Genomic DNA, 19,587 nt, shown 5'->3' on the forward strand with positions numbered 1-19,587 from the left:
GTGATCGAGGAACTGGTCCCAAACAGCTCCCCCGGCTCCCCCTAATACGTCTTGCCCCCATTCGGACGGTGACCTACTTTGAGAGGGGATGAATGTGCCCATGTGTCCTTGAACTGAACCAATCACCCGCTTGAAATTCAAATTAACCCCGCCCCTTTCACCGCTTTACCAATCACATGGCAGGCCTGTTTGACGTACTTCGCGCTCGGCCAATCAGAATTCAGGTCATCTCGGGTTCCACATGACCTGCTTCTCAAGGCCACGCATGGGACAAGCACAACAAATCATCTCGCACGGCAAGCGGTCGGGTAGAGCGGCGCGCGTGCGGCTGAAGCCTGCGGTAGACGACCCCTCTCTTCCTGCCCATTTGCTGCCACAAACAGCGCAACAAGGAAGTCGGAGCACACGGGCCGAGCTGTGGTTTACAGAACCAGATTAAACAAGGAAACACGGTGAGTTGCAGATTATGGTGTCGCACCGATCTAGGCGTTTTGACGCCCGGTTTGTTGCCAATGGTACCGCCTCCCCAAGCAAGTTGGTGGTGGGAGATTTTCCCGCAACGGCGCAGACAGCCTTAATGTCAAGGTCTCTCGCGGTATCCCCTCCCTGTTATGACATATTGCCCGATAAAGAGAGGCTCGACTTATGGAAATGGCCGGACAGTTTAGTATCATCAGTGGGTAAACGGTGGACGCTGCTTGATCCTGCTGGCTAGAAATAGCATAGTCAGTTCTCGTTTTGACCACCCTAGCCTAGCCTGTCAGTCGGTATACCTGAATCATCACCACGCGTCTTCCCTGTTTTGCACTGTCGGACAAGGAAGTTCTAACATTCATTTTTAGATTCTGTACTATTTGACCACATCATATGTGTACATATATGTCCCAAATGACAAATAAGGAGGCTCTATCGTTCACCTGAAATTCCCGGAAGACGTAAACCTTTTGTATGTGTAGCTCCTTGGCTTGGTTTATCACACTATCTTGATTGATATCAATATTCTAGCCCATGGTACGTGGACATGTGAAGCGTCGTCAGTCTGCAAGAGTTACACATTTGGAAGGACAGTTTTCTTGAGATACATGATGTCTATTGTCTTCAGTCTGCATTGAGTCTGAATCAGATTACTACAGTACTGTACTTCAGGTCCCTTCATATACGGTGTGCAGTGCATGTTCTGTCAGTTGCCGGAACATGGATTCTGCTTCCAATATATACCAGTAATCTGTGACAGGAAATGCCAGTCATCAGCTATGTGTGTAGCCCTCTGGTGATGTTAGTCCTACAAAAGACCTTGTAACACTAACAGTACTAACACTGCCGCTTCTGTAGCTGGGTGATCTCATTCCAAGGCACCTTTAATAGAGATATCAGAGGATAATATTTGTTACACACATTGCATGGCTCTTGGATAACAGAATGAACAATGCCAATAAGCAACTAGCCTGTCCCTATCCACGCCACTGTACAATGGTCCTAAAAAAATTGTTCTGTTATCACAGTGACGAGTATTAGATTATACTGTAAGGGCCATAATGCATTACTTTCTTGTACTACTAAATATCATCCTCGAAATGTTGTTTATTGAACCCTGCAACCTGTCTGTTGCAAGTACAAAAGTAGTTTTTCTATTTCAAAAAATTTGCAGGATTTTTTTTGGCTCGGAGTGACTCAGTTTTTCAAATATGACATCATTCAGATGGGAGTGCTGGTGATACACAGCAATTCTTTATTATGATTTTTATCTAAGTGTCTTGATAAGAGCAAATCTGCAGTATAAGGATTTGCAGGGTCTACATGCAGAATTATAATTTTTTTTCTTTTGTCTATGAACAAAATTTCGGATATGCTACTGCAGTCATGATCTGTTTCTATAGTTTGACATGGCTGATATTAAAACTGATCAGTACGTACTTTCTCTTATCGCATACATACATAAATATAGAAAATGCAGTCTCATGAGTCTGGATTACTTACACTTTTTGCAAGACTATGTTTATTTTTATCATGCAAAAACTTGAATAGCTTGCAGACTATTACTGTAAGTGTGGGCACTATGTAATATATTTAGACAGAGAGGAAGGCAAACATGCATCCATCAAGAATTGAATGGCCCCTTGCCTGATGACTAACAAAAAGAGTGCTGAGACCAAAATTAATCTCACAAGTCATGGTCAGTTAGCAAAAACATAATCACATAAAAGAGCCAATTACCTCAGACTATGCAAAAATTAGCATGTGAAAAACATTCATAGAGAAAGCATATTTCATCCTAGCCTCCGTTGCAGTCTTTGGAACCGTTCAACGGGGCTGTTTTTTGGGGGGTGGGGGGACGGCGTTGGTTTTGGAATTTCAATGCTGGCTATGTTCTCTTGTGCCGGGAAAGGAAGTTTGCCGAGGAAGGGAGTTTGCTGTGGAATTGAGTTTGCAGTGATAGCGAGTCTTTGCCCTGTCTGAAGACTCGCTATCACGGCAAACTCCCTTCCTCGGTAAACTCCCTTTCCCCTCCCCCCCAAAAAACAGCCCTGTTCAGAAGACTGCAACTGAGGCTATTTCATCATGAGTTTGTGCTGACCTAATTTCTCATGGCAGATTATCACATAGGTCATGACATGATACCTTGTGTGATAGAGATGTAAAGAAAAACCATGAGAATCAGGGACCAGTAACCTTGAGTACTGTTAGCTTTGTAGGAGGGTCTGCATGGGGGGTCCCGACAACGATTTACACTGAATTCAGGAGAACCCCCTATGTATTACTCTAAATCAAGGAAGGCAATTACGGTCGCCTCGCTATGAATTACGTAGATAAGATGGTTTTCCCTACGAGTTACGGGAAATAAAAATAGGCTGCCTACGCCTCACGGAAAAGAGCATGCAGACCCTCTAGTAGGGTATAGTGATCACAACACTCCCACCAAGGAGGTTTAAATTGCTCCCACATATCAAAAGTTCTACTTTATATACCATATATTATTACTATATTACTAGTTTATGTAGTACATTACTAGTAAGTGATCGTCATTTTAAAAAGGTTGTTACTAAAGAGTGGACCATGAAGATGGGGGGACAATAACCTGGAAGGTTGATCATGACGTCTTTTTCCCACGCAGAGAATCAAATATTTACAGCAGCTGTAAATGCATTTAAGTTTGTGGAGATCTATTTTGGGCATAGGTAGATATTGGAATGTTCTAGGTGGTTTTGAGTTTGCGATAGCGCTATACTGCACAGTATTGGAGACGCCTTTGCCTTTCCGGACAGCCAGTTGGAAACCACCTGTAGTACGTGAAGAGACCCGCAAGGGTGGTACAGAAGGACAGACCAGTATATGGGAACAAGCTATGGAGGAATAGTACTGGCTTTGACATGGCTCGGCATTCCTAGGAAATATTGTACAAATGTTTGGAGATTCAATTTGTGTTCAATTTGTGCCTTGTTAATATTCATGCATTCTTCTCTGTAACTTGAAATACTCCATTATGTATTGTATGAACATGTAACACTAACTTGGTCATAGGGATAAGTAGGCAGAAAAGAGATCAAAACTGTTCGAGATGGGTTTGAGTTTGTGGTGAAGCGGTCGCTGTCAAATCTGCAAACATAAAACTACACCAAACATATATGCATTTACAGTATCAAGCACTGTTGGTGAGGAATAGTGGTTGTTATTGCTACCCATTCATACAGATTGGCAGGTGATATGTGATAGTCTTACAGACAGAAGTCTATGCCAATTGGGACAGCTACATTTGTAGGATAGTCTAAAAGTCCTATTTGCAGCAAGCAGTGCCCTTGATGGTAAGAAATAGGATCTCATTTGAGTCTTGAAGGACATTGAGCCAAGCAATTAGGTTGACCTGAGGAGCATGAGATTGGACGTACCAATGTATATGACTGTACAGGTTCTTCAGATCAAAATCCTAACTGCTTGTGTAAGTCAAACCTTGGAATAAATTGAAGTATGTTCTGGATATACTGTCTGATTATAATTTTCAGGACATATTGTAATTCAAGTATAATGCAATTCTGAGTGACATGCATGGTTTTTGGGATGCAGTTATTAGGATCTTTGGACATTTAGTAAATTTGAATGCATATTTGCCAATAATATATCAGTAGGGCCCTGTTTCAGCACCCCAGTGAAGGCTGGCAAAGGAGTAAAACTTGTAATATTAACTGACAGGGTAGAATAAAATAATTGATTTATTTCATGTTGAAGACATTTGAGTAGCCCCTTTAATATTGAAATGCTGGCTAACTAATGAATATTGCTATATACAAGGGGGCATAGGACATATATCATGAAGCATATAAAATTAGATGGACAGGATTATCATTATGAGGATACTAGTAACAGTCAATAGAACAAAAATTTTGTAGTCCTTGGGAGCTTGTCTTATTTAACCAGGGCTGTCTCCAGCTTTGAATTTATTTCTGTCCAGCTCATTGTGTGGAAGCCCATGTTACTGATTTTGGTTGTTAAATCTATCATTTAAGCTTTTTTTGACAGTTTCATGTAATGCACTTCAGATTTTTTATAATGCAAGGGGTGAAATTTTTGTCTGTCCCAAGAAGGAAATTTTCATCCCAGGACAGAAGGACAGATTGTAAAGACAGCTCTGTCTTTGCCACAAATATGGGCATTCATTCCATAATGATGATGGCTGTGTAATTAGCTAGTGCTTGCTGGCACAGGTGTATTCATGCACATGTAGACCTCTAGTAGTAGTTTATTTCACAAGCAGCAACAGGTTAACATTTCTCATTTCAGTATGATTGTTTGCAAGTTTAAGTTATAAACTTACTTTCTTTCCATTTCCAGGTAAACAAGTACAAGTTATATTCTGACACTGGTACAAAAGCTTAGAATACTTTTCATTGAAGTATTTCTTCATGAAACTGGTGGCAAGGCCATGTACATTGTACAGACACAAACATTTCTGAATCAGAAATTCTGATCAAGTCTGGAAAATTATCAATAGCCAATCCACTGCAAAATAACACCCTCTTTCAACTTATTTACTATGCTGCTTTTTTACCTTCGCCAAGAAGGTTATTTTTTGGTTATGAGATATCCACTGCAAAAATAATATTTCCACTCTCCACTTCACAATATGAGGACTTCACACCCTATTTCCACTTATTTACTTCCACTACTATGCTGCTTTTTGTTTATATTACATCAACTGTAAATTCAGCATACATGCTCCTGTTCATTATGCCGCCCACCACTTAGGTGAAATTAGGAACCATGAAGTTCAAGTATACATTGTATTATCATGAGTGATGTGTAAGATATTGCAGACAAGTTTATCAAAACGCAGGTAACACTATTGATTGCTGAGTTGAAAGTTCAATGTAACTAGATAAACAAACTCAAAATATTGAGACTGTGCGAAGTTAGATTAGATGTAATGTTACATGCAGTTTGTATGCAGTTCAGTTCAGTTCAAACATTAGTCTGGTAACACATTAGGGCTTTTTGCAATTTGTATGCAGTCATCACCCATTTCAGTCCCCGTAAAGGAAGTGGTGTATTCCTTGGAGTTCAACTTGAAGGTCATTTGCATGGTGTTTCACCACAGTGGTGCTTCACCTTGCAATTGAACCTGAGCCTGGAAACCCAAGGTCAACTTCTGCTGGAACCAAATCACTCCTATTGTGTTGAGGACAAAGGCAAGGAGTCAGAAATAGGTCATTGCCATGGTTACCTTGTTTTAGGGGTCATGGCTGATGAAAGAAGGCCAGACAGCAATGTATACCCGAGACATGGACCTGCCAAGGTATCTGAAAGCATTCCAACTCCTGGGACATGTTAGGCAGCCATATTTTCTCTGTGGTGTATGGATATAAAGTGTGCCAAAAATGGCAGCCCTGATCTCTGTTGGCAAAAATGAATTTTCTGTTCAAGTTAACCAATAATTCCCTATTTCATCTCCAAAGGTTTGTTTGTTTGCCCTCCTGCCCGCCCAGTGCATTAATGCACACACGCTGCAGGAATTTTTACGGGATCATTTCAAATACTTCCAGGCAAAAGCAATTCGCAAGGCCAGCTAGAAAATATTCTGTCAGAAATAATCCTATACTTGGTAAAGGCCTGGTAAAACATTCCCATCCAACCATTAGAAAATGGTAATCAGGCTACTCAGACATAGTCTTACTGGTAGTTCAAACCAGAACAAAACATTTAAAAGTAATGATTTAAGCTTAGTAAAAATGTTGTAGTTAATTTGCAAAGTTATCCAGCAAGGAGCACTGTTAACTTAGTCATGCTGTTACCTGGATTTGGTTTGTTGACTTGACTCCTGATTTACATGCAGTACAGGTATACATTGCCAGGGGTCATCGCCATTAGACTTTCCAGTTGACCAGTCAGATAAAGTCAAACATACAGCATATCAGCCTGTTTCATAAGTGTAGAACTAGAAACTAACCTCAAAGTAACCAGACAGCCCAGAAGAAGCTGATTTCCAGACTTTTTTCTTCTGTGCACTGCATGTTGAGCACAATTACAACAAAACATGTTAAAGATAATGCAAGAAATCTTAGTCGGGGGTTCTGGCAGTGGTATAAAAATTCATTCTGATGCCTAAATACTGACAGGTAACTGAAATATAGCACATATTTATCTGTATATTTCAGGCTTGTAACAGTTCAATCTGTTTCCTTCCAGAGTAGGCAAAAGGTGAGACTGCACTATATAAAGTAGTGTCTGTAGTTGTTTTGATACAAACATGTAGATCAATGATACATGAGATATTGCAATTTCCTATTCATTCTACCTTTATATTTGAAAGTGTTTATCACCCACACTTGCAGTCTAAATGTAAAAATGCATGCAATTATGGAGCACAGTCAAGTTCCTGCTCGTGCCAAGTGCATAAACATGGAGACAAAATTAGATAGCTGTCTGAATTTGTTCCGGCACCCCAGGGAGAGTTGGTAGGCATGGACATGGGATGGTGACACTATCAAGTATGTTGCTTACATACTGTATGCTAACCTGTTCTCATGAACAGATCAATCAAACCAACACTAATTTAGAATACAACTTTTACAAGCATTCCTAAGACTTTGCACCAAATTGAATGTATACAATACTAAACTTTGCTGTACCTATAAAGAGTCAATGTTGTGGTCTCCAAATTCATGTCACTAAATGCTTAAGAAAGTACTCAACAAGACATACTTTTTACAGTTGATGGATTCTCTTGTCGATGTCGACGGATGAGTAGGGAAGCAGTCAGTCACTTGCCAAGATACTTTTTATAGTTAAGGCTGCAATAACTCATTTCTATATGATTGAGATTTCATATTTTATGATATTTGCAAGTTATATATCATCATCATCATTATGCAAATTAGGTTATTTCCATAGTTACTAATAATATTGCTTGGTAAAAGAATGGTGTGGTCAATTAATTGTTCTGCATTTAATAACAATAACACATCTGCATGTGTTGGTAAATGTTAAACTTACAACCTCACCTTTCCTTACCCTTGACCTCGTTGTTGGGATACCACTTATATCTAAAAATCAAGGAAAAACTTCTTCACAGCACAAGAAAATGAACACATTTTTCAAGCAGTTCTCTGGTCCCCATAGAGCCCAGATTGTGAAACTTGAAGCTGCTTTGGTACCAGTTTCCACTCTGTAAGTGCTTTAATATTTGGAGTTTTATACTGTGGTGGGCACAAAAGAAATTATCTGCCTCATTGCACTTTAATACATAAGTACATGTTCCTTTAAGTCTGCTGTTTTCTATCATCTCACGAATTATGAGTAACCATATATTCAATGTAAAATTTTCTTGACAATGTAACATTAATTCATGGGCGTTGAATAAGATATGGTAAAATTTATTTGAAAGGTCCTCACAGCTGTCTAGACCCTGATGTCCTTATAAGGCATTGTATGCTTGGCAGGCTCCTTTCACCTGTAGCCTAGTTTGGCACGCTATTGTTCACCTGGCAATCATGAATAAGTGACCTTGGGCAACTTGATGCCCTTGTCTAGACTCCGCCATGTCTGCATCGGTACTCAATAGCTTTCTTGGGTGGATTTATGACAGACAATTCGAAGGTGTCGCAAAATATTTCATTTATCAAAACACTCTTAGATAGCTTCATTTCAGCGGCGGTTACCTTTTCTTTTATTCTGTATGATGAATGCTCGAGGGAAATGTAAAAAGTTATATTGTGTTAACTCATACATGGCCTGGAGCAGAAGAGTCTGGAACAGTTCAAGGGAGGGGTTCCTCAAAGAGAGCGACAATACCCTGCCATGAGAGTGAGAGTACATGGCCTGTTTACACCAGAGTCACCACTTGTGTGCATTAGATGCATAAAATGTGATTAAGTATTTGAGCTGTTGATGATAATAGTATATGAAATGAGGAAATTGCAAAGAATACCATAAATTAGAATTGGCCAAAACATGTACCCAGAATACATCCATGAAATAAAAGGTATTATACAACAACTACGTATATGTCATGTACAAATTATTTGAAATATCCGTGTGCAGCCATATTAAATTGAATCGTCGCGTATATAGCACGGCGTGGCACGCGCGTAGATGCAGACAGTGCCGCTTGTTTACTCTCAGCTCTTGAGCGAACGTTCACCCCTACATGGTAGAGTACGGCCGCTCCCTGCCAAAGGATCTATTCACAACAGGTGTTAGCTTTAACCTTGAACTCTAGAGAGCAACTGAACTTGATCAGTTTTGTCTAGAATCTATTTTGGCAGCCTGTTATTGTTGGCTGTTGTTTGCCCCGTTTCTCAAATTTCACCGATACCTAGAACTTGGGTAGTTACAGTCCACCTTCTGCACCTGGCATAGATTTTTTGTTGTGGATGGTTGTGTCATGACACAAAAGAGCCTTATACTTAGGTAGTGTTACGTGACAAAAACATTTCTACCCTTCAGATGTAAGAGATTTTTCTTAAGCATAATAATGTGAGTGGCACACACATTGATGTTTAGTGTTCTTTACGATAATGCTTATTGTTCTGCTTACAAACTACATCTGTTAATTCAGGGTTGGACAAGTCCACTAGTCCGATTGTCCCAGGTAAGTGAAAGCACATGTCCTACCCCATTTGCCTGATCAAGATATTTCCAATAGTGACATTTTGATATACTTGTAACCTTTTTACAGTTACGGCATCGGACATTGGTCAACACAGACTGAAATATTCCATTGCTGGAAGTGAAAATGCATAAAAAAATCAATTAAATTGGGGGCAAGTGAAAATTTGGTTTGGGCGAGTAAATTTTTTATGTACTTGCCCGATAGGATAAGTGAATTTTAGAAAACTTGTCCAACCCTGTAATTATATCTTAGGTAATTATATAACTGCTATGAACAGACAGGTTCATTTAATGACTGTATTTTAGTCAGGTCAACATAGAATAGAACCAGTAGGTAAAACACACACACACATACTGCATACTACTGAGTTGAAAACTAGCCTTTCAAATCATTGCTACACCTTACATTGACAGGTAAAATATCTTGAAATATTCTCTGAAAAAAAGTACTATTACAATTGTAATTCTAAACTTGAAACACTTGGAAGTTAAGTGAAGGTTAACAGAAATTATGCTTTAGTCTGTTATTTGATTGGAAAAGATGATCATTTAATATGCAAATGACCATACTTTACTACTTACATACAATGCAAAACATAATACATTGAGGTATGGGGTCGTGGAACTCTAGTTACTTCCTGTTACTCTAACTTTACTGAATACTTAAAGTCCTAACTTGCATACAATGTAACTTCAACAACATAACTTTAAATCCTACAATTAAAGTTATATATTATATTATGGTGTTCATTATGCAAATTAGATTCTGATTTAAACCTAAAAATATCAGCCATGATAAAGTACCTCTAATTTTTAAGATCAATGTGTTTTTGTATTTCCATGTCAAAAATTCAAATTCCTACCTACACATAATGTGCTACAGTAATAAATTGCACCAAAAACATTAACCCTTGATTTTTTTCTGGTCCATCCTGATTTTCTCTACACCATGCCCAAAAGCTGTACCAGGCTGCATTATTTGTCCTGAAATAACATGCACATGTAAGCCCTCAGGGCATCCTTGTTACATGTATATCTACAGTCAACTCATGTCATCACATTACAGGTTGATGTCCCTATCTATATATGTTCTCCATCCTCAAGATTGTGCCATGTTCACATCAGAAGGATTTGTCCTTAACTGTAACCTTGGCACTGAACCCCCGGGCCAAAGTAACATGTAATTATAGCAGCTGCCTATAAAACTACAGTACCAAGCTCATCACTTCCAGATTGTCTAGTTCATGGCCAGTCGTGGCCTCATCACATGTGCATGTCTGTCCTAAATTCTGCAGCCAGTTGGAAATGGCAGCCAGACATTCTGACCTTCACCTTCACCTTGGCCCATCCTTGGTTCCAACCCTTACTGACTATTGCGCCCTTCCTGGAAAAGCTGTAAAAATAGTGATTTTGGTGATTGTTAAAACTTGCATGTGTGTACAAGGACATAAAACCTTGGGCTGAAGGCCTCCCATCATTAGCTGGCATCTTGCCATCCCTTCCATTTCTATTTCTATGCCTGGGATTTGCATCGTCAGGAGACATTATGTCATCTTTTTCTGAGAATCTACTACGGAAGTTTCTTTTCCCAGTCGGCCAACAGCTGAGCAGTATTTAGAACAGGATACATCAGACATGTAAAAAGTGAATAATGATTTTTCTTCTAAAATATTCTATTCTATAAACTTGCCTTGCACTTGAAACATTTTTGGATATGTTGAATGAAATAATCATTATGTTTGTATTATCAGGTTGGTTAGTATCAATAGGAAGTGTATCGTTATATTGTACTGATGTTATAACAGCAGTTAATACATTAATTTGTTCAATAAATGACCTCATACTGGGTGTAATCGAGTTTGTCACTTAGGCCCACTTAACATTACGCTTTTCGCGTTAACGGTAAATTCCCCGTTATCGGGACGCCGCTATCGGTACCTCTTTAGACACACCGCCCGGAAATCTGACAGGACACCCGCGGCGCGCGGTGGGTTGTAAAATCTTGGTGAAATTCTACCCGTTAAGATCGCAGTTTTTTTTTAGCTGCACGTTGTTATATTGAACAACCGTAAATTTTGTGTTTGCGTACCGCTACCAAGTGATTGAAAATTCAAATACGTGACTTGCATGAGAAATACAAGTCCCTGCCTACCTTGTTGTTTCGCTGACACTTCCGGTAACTTCGACCACAAAATTTTCGATAAAAAAGCACTTAAAAACCCTTTCAAAGCGAACTGTTTGATAGAAGATCCCTTTCTTTCAGTGATGACCTGCTAAATTATGGCTACGTACTGAAATAACCGTGATATACGCATAATTCCTGCAGGTATAATAACTACCTCGTACGTAAAAACTCAAGCTGCCAGCAGTTCATGTAGCGGGAATTTCCCCACCAATGTCATAGCAACGGCCACCACTGTCATAGCAACGGCCAATCGGAGACGCGTAATGGGATTACTTTATACACAATTTGCAGAGATAGCGGCTTCTGGTTTCGGTACAACGTAACGATGTATTGCAGGAGAAATTATTCGGAATCGAACTTGTATATTTTTTCAAAGGTCTTCCACGAAAATTGTGCAAAAATAGGTCGTCCAAAAATGTGAGAATGAGACTATTTTTCGCTGACATCCCGCCTGCTTTGAAGGTTGACTGCAGACCCGATTGACGTAAGAGCCTGCGTAGGTGGCCATTACGGAAAAGGCAGGCCGTGAAAACTATTTTTTCTGCGTAGTTCGGGTTGATTTTTGGGTTGACATTCATTCTACTAGTATATAAAAAAGTAAGTATCGGAAGACTGTTTTCTTATCACTGTATTCTTACCCAGCGTTATGAACATGATCGCTGCTGGCAATTTTCCTCCAATGTTTTGCAAATCTGTACCTACCATTTTCGCGCCATATGCTAATAAGCGCGCGCTTTATGCTAAACGTCTAAACCCTGACTCCCGCTAACGCGAGCCCGACGTGTTCTCTTTATACGCAGTTTGGCGTTCACGGGGACTCCCGCTGAGCCTACGGCCGTACGCTTCGGAGTGGACGGGAGAAAATTTGGCGTTAGCGGGGCTACGTTAACGGGAACTCTCTTTACACGGGGCTCCCGTTAACGCAGTCCCGCTAACGCCAGTCCCGCTAACGCGAAAAACGTAATGTAAAGTGGGCCTAACACTACTGTAGGCCATATCCCCAGGTTCAGACTGTACAAGATCATGTTCATAAACTGTATTCACATCATCTATGAAAATGACTATCTAATCAGCAGTTCTTCAAGCTGTGACGTACTTAGAAGAATTAGAAAGAGTAGGCCAGTGAGGAAATTTGTAAGCCTGGGAGGAAATATGTGCTTCCTGATACATGTACAAATGTACATCACTGAGTGATTGCATTACATCCCGAACCCCCTTTAACTCCTATTTAAATGGATTGAAGATATGAACACTGGTGGGCAAGCAGTGACCTTGGACAATTTGACCTTGATTAAACCAGACAGCCACCATGATTGGGAGAGGGGTTACTGTGGGACGTGTCAATAAAAGCTAATTTCCACCATCTTTCATGCCATAATCTTCGCTGGCAGCCAATTCCCAGCTGGGAGCACTGCCGATCGAAAGGTCATTTTCACAGACAGGTGTGGGTTACAGTTTATGAACATGACCTTGCACAGTCTGAACTTGGGGGTATGGTCCATTGCTGAGTGTGACAAACTCAATTGGATCGCAGTAAGTAGTCATTCATCAAATAGATGCTGTTACTAGAATTCTTTTTGACCCACACTTTGTAAAAGAAAAGTGGCACAAATGCTTTGGAATTTTTATTAACTGTAGGACCACAAAAATGTTATGTTTAACACTTACTTCTGTTTCAATATACAGAAAACCACTGCTGAAGGTCATTAATGTTTGTGACCTTTTATTACGTAGCCAGTAAAGGAAACCTAAGAATATTCTCCATGCATGACCTCTCACCCCGTGGGTGTGTAATAAACAGGGCAAATCCTCATGAATCCGTGCACAGACAAACTTCAGAATCAATTTTGTGAGCAATTGTCTGAGTCAATAACACAATGTTACATGCAGGTGGTACTGCCAGTACATGCTTAAACTGTGCCTACCTGATGTGCATTATGATGTGAGCTAACTTAAAACAACCAGAGATGGCTGGGGATGATAAGCATCAGTGTCTGAATGTCTAGTGAGTGTACATTATCTACTCCTGAAAGTCCATTTTCAAAATGCAGACTTGTAACCTTCAGTTTAAAGAAGCCATGAGTTTGTCAAGCAATATCATTTAGTAACCTTATCTCTTTGTCAAATATTGTAGTATGAATGCCTCTCATTGATTTTGCAAATGTGCATAAATTGTATCATTGGGTCATTACAACTTGAGAAGGATCAGAGGACGGATCGAAAGCTTGTTGGTAAGCGCTTTATTTTGTGTACGGATATAAAGTGTTAAAATTGTAACATAATGTTTACTACCGTCACAGATGAACTTACATTCGAGTAAATCAGTTGATTATCTTCTCCACCCAAATAATATACAAAGAAGCATATTGTTACAGTAGCATTTAATTTATTTCGCACATGATGATGTTCACCTTTATTTAACTAGTTGAATGCATTAGATTTTATGAAATTTCGTTATTAAGAATGAAAGCTCTAAATTTGCAGAATTTTTACCTAGTTGTGTGAATCATCACTTAAGCTACCTACAGACCAATAATCATGATGATCCATCAACCTATCCTTGAGTTACCGGTATCCTCTTTCAAAAAATAAAATCACACAAAGGGCCCTGCAATTCCAGCATAAGCTGCTAAGGGTCCAAAACCTATGTCACTTCTTTGTCAGCCAAGAGCTGACTACTACTTAGATTGGGTGACTGTATCATCTTCAGATCAAAAAATAGAAAACCTGGACATTCTGCTGCAATGCCTTAACCAGCTGCTAGAGAGCCCTGCAATTCCATAATAAGCTGCTGAGGGGCCCCAAGCCTACACCTATCTGCTAGAAAAAAAGAAAACCACAGGTGATTCAGAACGCGTGATATCAAAACCGGATATTCCACTACTGTAATAGTACTGTGGAAAGCTACCAGAGAGCTAAAAATCTGATCATTTCCAGTAAGCTACTAACCTACTAAACAGCAACCTACTAACACAATAAATCTGAAGCAATCCATCTAGCCATTCTTGAGATTATCCTGGTGACTAACAGACAAACTCACAAATGCTGCCCGAAATAGAATCATCTTAAAAAAACAATCATGATCAAGCACCGAATTGAATAGGAACTTTCAGAACTAGGTGAATGAAATTTGGATGCTAGCACCAGTACATCAGTGATGTAAGGCCACACCAATTTGATTGATTGGTTCTATTTTTCTAAAATTAAAAAAGAATTACACCACCTCCCGTTCATAAAATGTGACAGTGACTCACTGTTACATGTATGTACTATGAATCCATTCAACCTTATTTCTTTTCCAAATGGGGTGAAATTTTTCATTGATCAAAAGCTATTGATCTATATATCAACTCATATATTTTACTTTTTTTTCCAAAATTTAGTTTTACTTTAAAATAGAGTCCATTCCAAGACACCATGAGGGTTTTTAGGCGATATTTATAATTAGTCTGAATTATTTTGAATAAAAGAATATCTGAGCCACAATAATCAAATTATTTTCCAAAAATTGAAGATAATAAGAAAATACTCATTTATTTGAATTTCTTTGAATATTTTAGAAAGATTTTGAAAGTAACTGTACAAAAATATCTTTATTTAGAATAATTGTGAAACCTCTCTGTGATTATTTCATATTTACAAATATTTACGAAAAATTGTAAACCTGGCCAAATGGTAAAATTAGTTTATTGCCCCCATAAAAGTAAGCCCTATTGTTGCATCTGTATATTTTTAGATTTCACTGCTGGGCACTGGTGGATCCTTTGTGGTGGGCCATTGTTGCATGGCACCCAACCATATTTTGCAAGGATGTGTGAATTGCGATATCTTCCCAGCCCATCGAACCATTTACAAAAAATGGTAGAAAATGGTAAATAATGGTAGAATGCTGTTATCATTATTTAGAAACCATTAGAAGTACCCAATTCCACACCATGAATATTTCCAAAGTTTTACAGGACCAGGGAAATTTTTATAAAGTTGAAACAGTGTTAAAAATATTTCTGAAGTATCAAATGTCCTAGACATATAATTACAAAACTTTAAAATCAATTCTAAACAATGGCAACAAACATCCGCATGGTGTCTTGGAATGGACTCTATGTAAATTTCAACAAACTTCATTCTGTGAATCTAAGGCATTTACTAGTAATAATATCACTGTCACATGCCATAATGACATAGAAAATGAATTTCATTTCATAATGGATTGTTTGACGTATGAAGAAGACCGTCGAAAGTTATTTCAATGTATTGTTTGTAAGTCCGATATTGTACTGCCACATGCTAAGACAGAGATATTCAATTTGATATTAGCATGTCCTGTTCATATATCTGCCTACGTAGGCCAATTCATTTACAACTCCTTGCAAAAAAGGGACAATGCTATCTTGACATAATGATTTGAAGTTAGCTTTTCAGATATTAACTAGATTGTTTATACTGTTACATTAGATTAGAGTCAATTCCAAGACACCATGCGGATGTTTGTTGCCATTGTTTAGAATTGATTTTAAAGTTTTGTAATTATTCGTCTAGGACATTTGATACTTCAGAAATATTTTAACACTGTTTCAACTTTATAATTATTTTCCTGGTTCTGTAAAACTTTGGAAATATTCATGGTGTGGAATTGGATACTTCTAATGGTTTCTAAATAATGATAACAGCATTCTACCATTATTTACCATTTTCTACCATTTTTTGTAAATGGTTCAGTGGGCTGGGAAGATAGCAATTCACACATCCTTGCAAAGTATGGTTGGGTGCCATGCAACAATGGCCCACCACAAAGGATCCACCAGTGCCCAGTAGTGAAATCTAAAAATATACTGATGCAACAATAGGGCTTACTTTTATGGGGGCAATAAACTAATTTTACCATTTGGCAATGTTTACAAATATTTGTAAATATTTGTAAAATTTAATGTGACATAATCACACAGAGGTTTCACAATTATTCTAAATAAGGATATTTTTGTACAGTTACCTTCAAAATGTTTCCAAAATATTCAAAGGAATTCAAATAGATGAGTATTTTCTTCGTCATTTTTTTTTAAAAGAATGTAATTATTGTGGCTCAGATATTCTTTTATTCAAAATGATTTAGAATAATTACAAATATCACCTAAAAACCCTCATGGTGACTTGGAATGGACTCTAGATTAGTTGTTAGATATTTGCAGTAGATAGTTCAAATCCCATGTATATTCAGATTGCCATACACCTGCCACAATTGTCGCGCAATAAAGTTCTGTTCTGTTCATAAATCATGGTTATCCTTGCAAGATACAGATGTACTGCAGGGAATATGAAAAAGTGGGTCTATAGAAAAAATCTGAGAAACAATTAATTTGATTGGTGTTGCCAAAAGTGACAAATAACAAATGTTCAAAATATGTATTGAACCTCCTTGACTACGAGTAAGTGATAAACTACATGATTATGCATAAAGTTGCTTAATTGCAACAAAGAAGTACCAATGTGGACATGTCACATAAACATTTCATAAAAGGTTTTGCTTGTCCCCCAAAACACAATAATTTTTGTGCGTGTGTCACATGCTTTGCTAGCAATGAGCCAGAGACAAATATTTTTATGTAATACATTTAAGTGTAAGTGTATGGATACAAAATATTGCCCTCATACATGTATATATCTTTTGTAGCTATATACAAAACGTATGTACACTGTTTAAATGCCTTCGGCCATGCCAAATAATTTACTTGCTTCTCAGATCTTTTAAAATAAATAGCAATCAGACATCATAAAAGCATGGGGCAGGGAGGAAAACTTGAATATGACTATATTAGTGATCATAAAACTGAGTGCACCAAAGCATAAATATGGTGCTCTGGCTTTGTTTGCAATATGTTTTTCCAGTTAAGCATATTTTTTACTTCTTTTTCAAAATGAAGAACCAACAAATCAAATTGGCGTGGCCTTATTTTAAATTGAAGCCATTTATGTAAAGATATGTAAATGGTAGCTAATCTGCATGATAAAAAAAGCATCACCTTTTGTCTGAAGCAAACTTAAGGTCAACATGCTTAAACTTTACCTGGATAATTTGTGCTTATGCCAGTTAATCACAGGTCAGTTACCTATTACATAACTGTTGAAGGACGTCTGTATATGGGTAACATGCATTGGCATAATACCGGTAGTAAGACTTATACCGGTAGATTAAAAATACTGGAACTTAAAGAGATCTACACATGCAACAATAGTTATTTCTGAGCTGTGCACACTTCAGACATCTAGGTGTCCAATACATCATTTACAAAGCATCGATAACAATGCATTCGAAGACAACAAGGCCAAAAGTTTTCAGTATCTTTTTCGGGGTAGGCAGCTTGTCGTGGGACGAACACACTGCCACATTCTTTGCCAAATTTATAGATCATAATTACACATGCTCACGGCACAAGACGAACATGATTCAACAACAATCTTGAATTTCTGTTGGTGACCTACAACCCATGTAAAAGTGTGAAGAACCGGATCTACGACTGAATGGACAAAATTGAACGTACGCAGCCATTTTCCCGCCATTTTTATATCTACACTAGCAGTGAAGTGTTACGTCATAGCTGTTGTGACGGACAGAAGGTAAATGAAAATTCTTGACAGTATACGTCCGTTTTCTCATGACATATTGTATGCTCATGCAGGTTTATGTTTTATGCATTTACTGACAGAAAAGGAAGGAACATCAGAGGATGTATAAATGTACATAGCGGCAGTTAATTGTGCCGTGTTTCTTCCTACCGGTATTTTTTACCCCCTCCCAACCACGTGCCCGTTCGCCGTGTAATTCCGCGGCGTGTTACAATTACAATATTACGCTTTTAGCAGGACAAGAGTGGCAGAAAAGTTACACAGAAGAAGTGGCAAGGGTAACCTATAACAGCAACATGTAACTGGAGTAAATGATGCGTTGACAATTTGTCAAATCAGTATGGCTAGAGAAATCGTCGTAAACGTACCGGTATTATGATAATAGATGTTACATTATGGATTCAAAGCTTTTCTACATAACAAAAAAATTTTATCATGATCTAAATCACACTGTAAGGGAACCAAGAAATAGTTTATCATGATTGATATAAAAAGCTGTAAGAAGAAAAGTAAATTTGATACATTATGTGGCTTCTAGATCTGTTTACATCTTGATCCTGGAAATGTTTTTCCATGTAACTTTTGGAAAACCTCTCTGTGCTGACTAACTTGGTTCCCATAATCCCATTCTTTCTCTCCTGATTGATCTATAGATAATTCAGTTCAACAATAATGCAACAGGTTGAATTTACATATACTAGAAGAATAGTATAAAACTGCTTTGTCACCTGATGACAGCTAATACATGACATTGTATAAACTACCCCTGAAAGCCAAAGATGAAGTCATCATTCTGGGTTGATTTTGACCTCTGAATATATATTCCATACTGTTTTAGAAGTGAATGGATGAATGTGACAAGTAGCATGTCAAGGTGCAGTGTTGCATCGTATTATGTCTTTCACTTCACTGTACTTTGTACTCTGGGTGTCAACCTTGAGCAAGTGATTGTGCTGAATATTTCATGTACATTCTATATTTAGTTGATCAAAGTCTGATGTCCGCCAGCACATTTGGGAAGATTGATAAAGGTGTATTTGTATATTATCGCCAGTCTTACTTAGTCTTTAATTGGGCCTATACCCTTTAAATGTGAATTAACTAACTGCATTGTGATGTACTGTAAAAAATCTTATTTGCAAAAAAATTAACAGTAGATTAAAATTTCTCAATTTGCATCCCTTAGTATTGATGTTATCAGTCTAGTACAGTATGTACATGTATGTTGTACAATCATGTATTTGTACATGGACTACATGATAAATGTGAACCAGCTTTATTTCTGCCATGGCAAGAATTATAATAAGTGCTGAAAATGCATATAAAACAGATCGAGTCAGACACCATGTTGCTATCCATGATGTACTACTTAGCTGCAGTAGAGGTCAATCCCAGACGTAATTAGCATGAGGCAGGCATTGCGTCCTTGGCAGTTTGACCCTGGCGGCACCTGATCGGCTGTGTTATTGAGAGCGCTTCAGTTACTTGACACCGCCATCCCTCACTGCCAAGGTTACCTACAGAGGACATGAGTGACGTGAAGCCCAGACTGTAATCATGGGGTTAGGCGGGTTAAGAAGATCACTTGGAGCATTGGAAATTGCTTATTCACTGTCAGGGACAGGCAAAGGTGAAAAAAGGATATGGGATGATTAGCACTTTGGCAGCTATTCAATAGTTCT

The 19,587-nt window shown here is 38.3% G+C and overlaps 1 protein-coding gene across 1 annotated transcript in view; it reads left to right on the forward strand.

The window, feature by feature from the left end:
- The first annotated feature begins 237 nt into the window (after positions 1-237).
- The window catches only part of LOC118410128 (nuclear receptor subfamily 0 group B member 1-like), a 42,054-nt gene continuing 22,704 nt past the window's right edge, over positions 238-19,587 (forward strand). The window contains exon 1 of the mRNA XM_035811650.1: positions 238-452. The gene's annotated coding sequence lies outside the window, so the exon portion shown is untranslated. The remainder of the gene's footprint in view (positions 453-19,587) is intronic.

This window comes from Branchiostoma floridae, chromosome 2 (genome assembly GCF_000003815.2).
Source record: "Branchiostoma floridae strain S238N-H82 chromosome 2, Bfl_VNyyK, whole genome shotgun sequence".
In the NCBI taxonomy this organism is placed as follows: domain Eukaryota; kingdom Metazoa; phylum Chordata; class Leptocardii; order Amphioxiformes; family Branchiostomatidae; genus Branchiostoma; species Branchiostoma floridae.